The sequence below is a fragment of the Euprymna scolopes genome, chromosome 23, assembly GCF_053919585.1.
Source record: "Euprymna scolopes isolate OS-2025 chromosome 23, ASM5391958v1, whole genome shotgun sequence".
Taxonomy (NCBI): Eukaryota; Metazoa; Mollusca; class Cephalopoda; order Sepiida; family Sepiolidae; genus Euprymna; species Euprymna scolopes.
The window spans coordinates 121,407,289-121,416,440 of NC_136504.1; positions in this window are offsets into that span (position 1 = coordinate 121,407,289).

The following is a 9,152-nucleotide window of genomic DNA, read 5'->3' on the forward strand; positions in this document are numbered from 1 at the left end:
CCAGAAATAAACGTTAAGGGTCAAAATTGGGGTCAAAGTTTTTTTTAATTGTCTCTGCGGTCTCTACCAAATTACTCAGCCAATTACTGGTCTAAACATTTGAAATGTTATATAATGTGTATTCATGGAATGGGCAAGTTTTTTAATCGGTTTTGATCGAAAATTTCGGCTGCCAAGTGGTCAAAGTTCAAAAGATTTGACCTTTGCGATGTATAGCGAACTACTCAGCAAATTTTGTGTCTAAACATTTGAAATTTATACATAACAAGTATTCAGAAATGCGGCAAGCATTTTAATCAGTTTTGGGGCGAACATTTTTCTGCTAAAGCTCAAAGTTGAAAGTGTTGACCTTTGCAGATTATACCAAATTTCTCTGCCAATATTGGCTCTAAAGATTGAAACTTAAAATGCAGTTAACTTGGATATGGGTAAAACTTTGTTTTTTATTTGAGACCATAATAATAAATGTTAAGGATCAAAATATGGGTCAAATGTAAAATTAACTTCTGCAGTCCCTACGAAATTACGCAGACAAATTTTGGTCTAAACATTTGAAATCTTACATAAAGTATATTCACACGTAGGGAAAGTTATGAATAGTATATAGGGCCCGAGCAAAGCCGAGCAGATATGCAAGTTGTAAATAAGCTTGTTGTGTAACGTAATCGTAAATTAATAGCAAATAATTTTGGGTTTGAGATTAATAGTGAATTTTGAGTAAATAAGTTTGAAGTTAAGAACAATAGTAAATAAGGTCCTGGATATGACCTTAAACTATATCCAGTGGTGAGGCCCCAGCTTGCGGGCTTGGAGGAGTGTGGAGCCACCCTTTAATTGACATTAGTCGCAGGTCCACTCTGACCCGGAGTGGTAGTACCTGTTAGGGTTCCAACTATGGGTTAAATAGAAACTGACTTGAAAACAACAAATATATTCTAATTAAAAAATTTTTCTTCAAAATCTTTGGATTCGGCATTAAATAACCTGAAAAAGGTTGATATGCCGTAAAACAAAAACAACCAAACCAAACAAATAGTAAATAAGTAGCAAATGATTTTGGGTGTGAGATTAATGGTGTATTAAGAGTAAATACGTTTTTTTTTAGTTTAGAACAATGGTAAATACGTGGCAAATAACTTTGGGTTTGAGATTAATAGTGAATTAATAGTAAATAGGTTTTGGGTTGAGTAATTAATAATAGTAATTTAATAGTAAATAATGTTGGGTTTGATATTAATAGTGAATTATTAGCACATAAGTATTGACTTGAGAACAATGGTAAATTAATAGCAAATAATTTTCGGTTTGAGATCAGTAGTGAATTAATAGTAATAATTTTGATTTAAGAGTAATATTAAATTTTTATCAAATAATTTTGTGTTTCAGATTAATAGCGAATTATTCGTTGATAAGTTAGGAGTTGAGAACAAGAGTAAATTAATAGCAAATATTTTATTGGTTTTGGATTAATAGTAAGTTAATAGTTAATATGTGTGGAATTGAGTACAATAGTAAATTAATAGCAAATAATTGTGGGTTTGAGATTAATAGTAAAGTATTAGTAAAATGTTTGGAGTTGAGAAAATAGTAAATTAGTAGCAAATAATTTTGCGTTTGAGATTAATAGTGAATTAATAGTAAATAGGTTTGGAGTTGAGAGCGATAGTAAATTAATAGCAAATAATTTTGTGTTGACATTATTAGTGAATTAATATCGAATAAGTTCGGATTAAAGAATAATAGTAAATTAGTAGAAAATTATTTTGGGTATGGGATTAATTGAGAATTAATCTATCTATTATATTTATTAAAGTAATATTGCCAATTTTTAGTATACAGCCTCGATATTTAACAACAGGGTTTTTTATAGGCGTCACCACTTATCAAGGCCGATAGGCCACTCAAGGATAAGGGTTAAAGAGTGTAGAATAGTCAAAAGGACAATATAGTTATCGATAATAATGGAAGTTCGATAAATTTGTTAACTTACGTTGAACGGCTCATCAGAAACTTGTTCACGTTGGACTTGAAGAAAAACATATTATAGACAGCTGGAAAGCAGGAAAACGGAAGACAATTCCACAGGCGTGCAGTTCTAAGAAAGAAGCTTTGATCATGGAATCTATGTTTAGGTTTAGGCACAGATAAAGAGTGGGGAAAATTATTGATAATGTTTTCAGCTGGTCGAGTGTTTCTTGTGAAAGTTTGGCGAGGGGGGACCATAGATTGAAGCTCAGTCGAAGACTTTCCATGAATATAACGATAAAGCAGAGACAAACTCGCAACATATCTTCTGTGGGATAGAGGTTGCAGCGAAGAGAAAAGGACATCTCTCACCAGGCTACGAAGTCTATTTTGAAACCTATCAAGGCAGGATAAGTCTTTTCTAGCAGCTGCTGCCTATATGTGGCAACAGTATTCCATCCTTGGACGTATCTGGCTCTTATATAGATAGATAGGTTATTGAGATTTGAGAAATTTTTTTAATTGGCTTCTGGCCAGAAATATACCCACCGATTTTTAAAATTTATTATCGAAACAGGCTTATTTAAGCCATTTTCACGGGTTTTTTTGTTGTTTTTTTTCAGAAGTTTTAAAGAAGTTTTAAAGAAGTTTTAACGTTCGTTTTTCTGTTTTTTTTATGTTTTGCTTTCCGATTTTTACATTTAACATCGTTCGTTTGCATTACGTTATTTTTTTGGCGTTTTTTTTTTCGATTTTTTAATTTTTATTTAATATTTAAAAATACTTACTTCGTTTATTCTATTGTTTTGATTACCCCCCCCCACCGCCCCAGCACACAACCCCGCTTTATTTTTCAGATTTTTATAAAGAAGTTTTAACCTTCGTTTTTCGGTTTTCTTTTTTGTTTTTTTACTTAGCTTATTCTTATGTTGTGATTAACATCCCCCACCCCCGTCCGACCACACACACCTCCAAACACTCGGGCAACGCCGGGTACCCCCCCCCCCCGTTAAGCGTTAAGCAGGTTTTTTTAACGCTCGTTTTTCTGTTTTTTTTTTTACTTCGTTTTTTCTTATGTTTTCATTAACATCCCCCACCCCCGGCAGAGCACACACACCTCCAAACACCCGGGCAACGCCGGGTACCTCCGCTAGTCATTTATAGAAATTAAAATAATAAACATTCTCATTCGTTTTTTATGATAACACAAGTGTTAAAACAAAAACAAACTGTATATAGAAATGTAAAAAATAATATTTTTTATTGTTTTACGATAGCGTAAAAAGTGGTAAAACTAATTTTTTTCGAAATAAATTGTTTAGATCTGGTTTTTATATTATTTAATTGGAATTTATTATTGAGATTAGTATTATTTATTAATTTATTTATTGCGGACTATTATCCTCATCTTTCTTAGATGTTGTTTTACAACGTTTTGGCCAACTATTTCTCTGACCTTCGTTGGGTGGTAACCACGACGGATAGGAACTCCGAATCCTAACTGCATCCTCGGCAATTACTGCCATCCGTAGTTGTTATCGTCTAACCAAGTTTTGGCCAAGTAAGCCTCTGGTCGGTTTTGAGTAGAATTGAAACCGCTATCTTCAGACAATTGTCACCTGGAACTGTAGAGATTAACCATCTCTATCCAATTAACCAGCTAAAGTGTTTGGCCACGATAAGTTATTATCTTATCTTCCATCGTCCGGTCCGTACCGAATGGTATATATTATTTAACTGGAATTCATTATTGAGATGAGTATCTGGTTTTGTATTCCATTTAATGTTTACAAACTTCCATTCTATGTTAAGGTAAACCATCCACCCCAACCTTGACAGTAGCAAACTTCAGAGACGACTGCATGGCCAGAAAAAGAGATAAAGGAAAGGACCATAAAAACAATATGATGGTCAGGGTTTCTTGTCAAATTGAGGACCATGTGATTTTTATAATTTACATTACATATAGAATAAATAAAAATAATGTTTCGAAATATATTCAAAGAATTATTTTGTGATATCAAAATATACTTCAAAGAATTATAGTGTGATATCAAACTTCAAGCATTCGTTGACATCTATGCTGATGACACGACTATCTATGGCAACACATAGCCGTAAATGACAAAGTTATCTCTGATTCTCTCCTCTGTTCTTGAGCGCATAGTACAGTGGAGGAAAAGGTGGCTGGTTACTTCTAATGCATCTAAAACCAAGCTCCTATCTTTATATCATCTAATCCCTATCTGGCATCAATTGAAATGGACGGCTCTCGTCTTGAGGAGGCTCCATATTTTGACAAGCTTCTAGGATTGACCTTTACTCCTGATCTGAAATGGAATATATACATCAAGTCTGTTGCCAAGGTCGCTTGGAAAATTGTAGGATCATTCTACCGCTCTAGAAGATATCTCACTGCTGATGCAATTCTCTGTCTATATAAAAGCCAAGTACTAAGGATGGAGTACTGCTGCCACACCTGAACTGGAACTGCTAAAAACAGCATATCCTGCCTTGACAGATTACAAAATAGACTTCGTGGCTTAGTGGAGGATGCCCTTTTCTCTTCACTGCAACTTCTCTCCCACAGAAGAGACGTTGCGAGCCTATCTTTGGTTTTTCGTTATTTCGATGGCAAGTGTTCGTCTGAGCTCCAATCTCTGGTCCCCCCCTCGCCAATATTTCACGAAAAACACCCGTCTAGCTGAAACCACTATCAATGTATCCCCACTCTTTATCTGTGCCTAAATCAAAACGTAGATTCCATGAACAAAGCTTCCTTCTTAGAAGTGCCGGCCTGTGGAACTCTGTTCCGTTTGCCTATTTCCCACCTGACTACAACTCGGATGTCTTCAAGTCCAACATAAACAAATGTCTGATAAACCGCACCTTTAGTAAGACACTTATCAAATCTCCATTAGTAAGTATTAATACGATATTATCCCATTGATTACTGTATACGCAATAACCCTTATCCTCGATTGGCTTCCGGGCCTTGATGACTGGTGACTACTATGTTAAAAAAATCAAACATAACAATTCAACAACTTCAAGACGGCTTGTTAGATCGATTCGAGTTCAAAAGTATTTCCAACACGTTCAACAGCTGTAAGATAATTCTGTATCAAGGATGTTGATTGCTCTGTCTTTTCTAATGTCACGTTGTTTCTTGCGTTTTTTATTGCGTGCAAATTTGACAAGTGTAGCCCCTTTGTGAGTTGCGGCACACCAGGAACATCTGTCTTGCCTTGGTATTTCCTATGAGTAAGAATACAAACCTAACTGTTCGAGAGATACATTCAGATTGTCCTTGAACTATTTCCGCTGTCCTCCATATACTACGCTCAGACAATGATAAAAAAAATACGTATAACATTTACTATGAGAAATTTCATATTAAACTTTTGTAGTAAAGCTAACTCTCCTGCAACCCATAAACCATTATAAATAAACAATTGTATTTATAAGTTTAAATAACATTTTGGAGAATATAACTCCCATGCTAATAAAACTAATTACTACATAGGTTTTACAATCAAAACAATATCCCGCAGCTTCAACATGCATCTTTATTCTTGCTCAATACATCAGCATTTAATAAAAACCTAACTATCCCCTCTAAATTAAGACACGTTCTGTTGATAAAAATCATAATAACGCCTGAAACTAATTAAATATAATAGAAACACTCAAAGCAATCATTATCAAAACGCATCAATCTATAATTAATAAATTATGTATGAAATCAGTAACAACATTTTAAAATACTTAGCATTATAGAATTTTGATGAATTTTATCATTATTCGCATGTATTTACATAGAAGCTTCACCCACTATTTCACACGCGAAAGCCAAGAGATGTGTTTACAATTTTAATAGTTTCTTTAAGGGTAATAGTTTGTATCTCTCTTGCACTAAGTTCAGCTGGTATATTTGCCTAGCAGTTTTGAAATGCTTTGTCATGTAATTACTGGATTAATGAAAATCTTCCTAAGATTCTAGTTTCGTTTCATGGCGTATCTTTAATCACTCAGCTCTGTTTTACGCAGCATCATTAAGAATATTGAACTCAACCAGTGTTACCACTTTGTCCTTTTGACAGGTTTATGTTCTAGCTGTAGCAGTTTCAACAGTAATAGTGTATGACTTATTTTAACTATTGTGTTTTTATTAGAGTTTATCCTAACAGTGTATGTTAAGATATTACAGATGCAGAAACACACGCAAACACACACATATAAATATAAAGGAATTATAAAGTTTAGTACGAAATTTAACTTAAAAGGAGATGTAAATATTTTTAATATTTATATATAAAAATTCAAAACTAAATGAAAACGCTCATTTAAAATAGTCAGACTGAGTATTCTTTTTTTTTTCTTAATATATATCTTGTCTTTTTTTCAATTGTTCTTCATACTTCTTTGATTTTCTCTACTTTGGATTTTAATTTACCTCATCGGATTTACCTGTCTTGGATTTGCATCTGGATATTACCAAACATCATTTTTTACCAATGGATTTCAATTGACTTCCTCTACCTATTTGATTTTCCAGACACTTTGCTGCTATTGCTATGCATTTTAAAATGTGTTGTTCTTTTTATGCAAATAAAAAGTCACCGTGCTTTTGTGGGTTCATTTTATACTTTAAATAGCATTTCAGCATTATATTGGGTTATTACCGTTCCTCTGATGAGAAGTAGGAATACTTTCAAACTCCGGGGTGTAAGGATTTCTTGATATTAAATTTAGTATTTCTTTATCGGATAATAAAAGCTCTGTTTTTTTTTTTCCTCATATGCATATTTAGCAAAAAGTATATTATCTCATATATATATATATATATATATATATATATATATATATATATATATACTGCATGCCTGTGGAACTCTGTTCCGTCTGCCTACTTCCCACCGGACTACAACTTGGATGTCTTTAAGTCCAACGTTAACAAATTCCTAATGAACCGCCCCCTTAAGTAAACACTTCATCAAATCCCCACACTAACGTAATGTACTTTCAATAACCCGTATCCCTGAGTGGCTTCCGGGCCTTGATAAGTGGCGATCACAGTGTAATATATATATATATATATATATATATATATATATATATATATATATATATATATATATATATATATATATGATGGCAGCAACACGTTCTCGAGTATTGGCATTACTGCATTAATACATTCCTGGCTCAAATGAGGCAGGCATGAGCACCATTAGCAGCACGTGCCGGACGGCCACTTCTATGAACCTTCTACAGTCCTGCACATCGATTTGTCTGGGAGAAGCACAGTATAGCGCTAATATATATATATATATATATATATATATATATATACATATATATATATATATACATATATATATATATATATATAATGAGTTAAGAGTGTAAACGGTAAAGTTACATAGAAATTTTATCACATTATCAAGTTGCAGAGAGAAGAACATGTGATAAACCTCTTTAGGCTATGGCATTTCGAAGCATAATTCTTCTTGTCAGAATAGAAGAAACCGGCGTTATACAAAAGTTACCATTCAGAGTAGACATTGAAAATATTTTGAGATTAGAATAGGAAAAATATAAAAAGCGAAATGACGGAGAATAAAGGAGAGATGTAACTGAAAAGAAGAATTAATGATAAACGTATACACAAAATAATAAGAATATACAAAGAAAAACAATATACAAGAAAATTAAATTCTAAGAAAAAAATGTTTTTTTCTAAATTTATAAAATACTAGCGGGGGTGCCCGGCGTTGCCCGAGTGTTTGTTTCCGGGACGGGGAGGGGGGGGGTTAAAAAATGTTATGGTAGGTAAGTAGGAAGGATCAAACCCGGAGTCATGAGTAAAAGTAGGAAAATAAAGTGTGAAAAAAAAACAAAAAAAAAAAACATCTGCAACGTTAACAGTTCGGCCACCAAGAAAAGTCCATTCCAGTTGTTTAGGAAAAAAAAAAAAAAAACGACTACGGAAGGTCGGCGCGAACGTGAAAATATAATGTGAATTGTCCAGCACGCTAACCACTACGCCACAGAGCACTGCAGCTTAGTTTAGTGATTTTAAATAACTTCACATGAAAGAACTACGAAGCCAAACCGGTGTTCTCTTCTCAACTGTTCCTTGTTAACGATCCCCAAACGGTGTTAAGTGGTGGCAGGGGGAGGAGGAATTCATTAGAGAGAAAATATTTTACCACTTCCATTGATCTTAACCGATTTTGGCCGTGACTTCTTAGCAGAAAAAGTATAGAAATCTAAGATTATCGAGGAATTTGAGAAATAATAAGCCTATAACACACCTCAGATAATGTTCTGCCGTTTGTGCATATTATATTTGCATGAAATATCTTGATTTTTAATCCTATTAAGGTCAAAATCCGACGGGAAAAATGAGTTCATTTTATTTATATAGAGATAGAGATTAAAACTTTTTAAAAAATTAATTTTTTAAATTTTAAAATTTCAAAAAATTATGAAAATTACAGTAAAGTTCTGATAAAACATTTAAATTAGAAATTATCAAGAAATAAGAACAAATAAAGTACAAAGACGTAAGGGAAAAGAACACAAAAAAGGAAAATAAGAAAGTTAAAGAGTAAATAAACTCAAGTTCTTGGAAAGTAATCCATCGGTACAAGGTGATATATATATATATATATACATATATATATATATATATATATGTGTGTGTGTGTGGGTGTGTGTGCGTGTGGGTGTGTGTGTGTGTGTGTGTGTGTGTGTGCGAGTGAAATAGTCCCTGTGTGTGTCTGTATGTATGACAAACTACTTTGCCAATTTTCAGTCTAAAGACTAGAGATTTGAAAAAGGGATACTGGAATTTTAATCAAGTTTCGGCCAGAAATTTGGCTGTCAAGGGGTCAAAGTTCAACGATTTGCCTTTGAAAACTCTACCAAACCCCTCCGCCAATTGTGGGTCTGACCACTAGAAATTTTATATTACTTAAACATGGATCAAAGTTTTAATTTGATTTGGACCAAAACAAATATTAAGTGGTAAATATTGGAGTACAAGTTTGTTTGTTTTTTTTAATTTGACCTCTGCGTTCTTTAGCAAATTACTCAGTCAATTTTTGGTCTTAACATTTTAAATTTTACATAAAGTGTATTCAGACACACAGCGAGATTATTAATCGGTTTTTGGCCGA